The following is a 2,073-nucleotide window of genomic DNA, read 5'->3' on the forward strand; positions in this document are numbered from 1 at the left end:
GGCCCAGTTCATCCACCCAACGCTCCGGCAGAGTGACGAGGGGAGCGAGCCTGGAGCAGGACAGCCACAAATGCTCCAACCTCCAGCTGCCTTTGGGAGACGACCCCGGGGCCAACACACCCGACCACCTGGACTCTGGCCGGCCCTCAAGCGCAGCTCTGTTTCGGGCTTTGACCACGACGATGTACAGGGCCTTTTTGGAGACTGCACTACAAAAAGTAAAAATCAAGCATTGGCTTAAAGGGGCTAGACGCAAGTTTGTGATTTTATACTCACTACTGCCATCTCAGGCCTTACGCGTAACTGCAGCTTCTATATTAAGCTCGTGCATGACGGCACTTCAGACCCGAATTAACATCGTTTTGAGTGACAGTGCAGGATTTTAGAGGCAAGTCTGGGCTCATTCTACACATTAGGACATGGAGGAACATGTAGGGGGAGGAACATACATCATTTTAACATTTTTAAACTCCGTATAGTCCCTTTAAATGAGTTGAATTGAGGAAATGCATCTTGCTTTGAGCGGTTTTCACTCATTTAGACACTTTTCCTGATCGGACCAAGTTTGCTTTGCTTGTTTGAGGACATTTCAGACCAGCTCTAGTAGGGCTGTGCAATTAATCGAAATCCGATTACGATTTCGATTACAACAGTAAACGATTACAAAATTAGCATAATCGCAAAAAATCGATCATAATTATTTTTTTTCAAATTTTTAATTTTTGGATTTTTGTCACTTTTTTGCTGGATTTTTGACTTTTTTTTTGAAGGATTTTTGTCACTTTTTTTTTGGAAGGATTTTTGTCTTTTTTTGATGGATTTTTGTCATTTTTTTGAAGGATTTTTGTCATTTTTTTGAAGGATTTTTGTCATTTTTTTGAAGGATTTTTGTCTTTTTTTGATGGATTTTTGTCACTTTTTTTTGGAAGGATTTTTGTCTTTTTTTGATGGATTTTTGTCATTTTTTTGAAGGATTTTTGTCATTTTTTTGAAGGATTTTTGTCATTTTTTTGAAGGATTTTTGTCTTTTTTTTGAAGGATTTTTGTCACTTTTTTGCTGGATTTTTGTCACTTTTTTTGCTGGATTTTTGTCACTTTTTTGATGGATTTTTGTCTTTTTTTGCTGGATTTTTGTCACTTTTTTGCTGGATTTTTGTCACTTTTTTGATGGATTTGTGACTTTTTTTTTGAAGGATTTTTGTCACTTTTTTGCAGGATTTTTTTGATGGATTTTTGTCACTTTTTTACTGGATTTTTGACTTTTTTTTTGAAGGATTTTTGTCACTTTTTTGCTGGAAGGATTTTTGTCTTTTTTTGATGGATTTTTGTCACTTTTTTGCTGGATTTTTGACTTTTTTTTTGAAGGATTTTTGTCACTTTTTTGCTGGAAGGATTTTTGTCTTTTTTTGAAGGATTTTTGTCATTTTTTTGAAGGATTTTTGTCTTTTTTTTGAAGGATTTTTGTCACTTTTTTGCTGGATTTTTGTCACTTTTTTTGCTGGATTTTTGTCTTTTTTTTATGGATTTTTGTCACTTTTTTGCTGGATTTTTGTCACTTTTTTGATGGATTTTGACTTTTTTTTTGAAGGATTTTTGTCACTTTTTTTTGATGGATTTTTGTCACTTTTTTTGCTGGATTTTTGTCACTTTTTTGCTGGATTTTTGTCACTTTTTTGATGGATTTTTGACTTTTTTTTTGAAGGATTTTTGTCACTTTTTTGCAGGATTTTTTTGATGGATTTTTGTCTTTTTTTTGATGGATTTTTGTCACTTTTTTGCTGGATTTTTGACTTTTTTTTAGAAGGATTTTTGTCACTTTTTTTTTGAAGGATTTTTGTCACTTTTTTGCAGGATTTTTGACTTTTTTTTTGAAGGATTTTTGTCACTTTTTTTTTGAAGGATTTTTGTCACTTTTTTGCAGGATTTTTGTCTTTTTTTTGCTGGATTTTTGTCTTTTTTTTGATGGGTTTTTGTCACTTTTTTGATGGATTTTTGTCTTTTTTTTGATGGATTTTTGTCTTTTTTTGATGGATTTTTGTCTTTTTTTTGATGGATTTTTGTCTTTTTTTTGAT

This window comes from Gobius niger, assembly GCF_951799975.1.
Source record: "Gobius niger genome assembly, chromosome: 21".
Taxonomy (NCBI): Eukaryota; Metazoa; Chordata; class Actinopteri; order Gobiiformes; family Gobiidae; genus Gobius; species Gobius niger.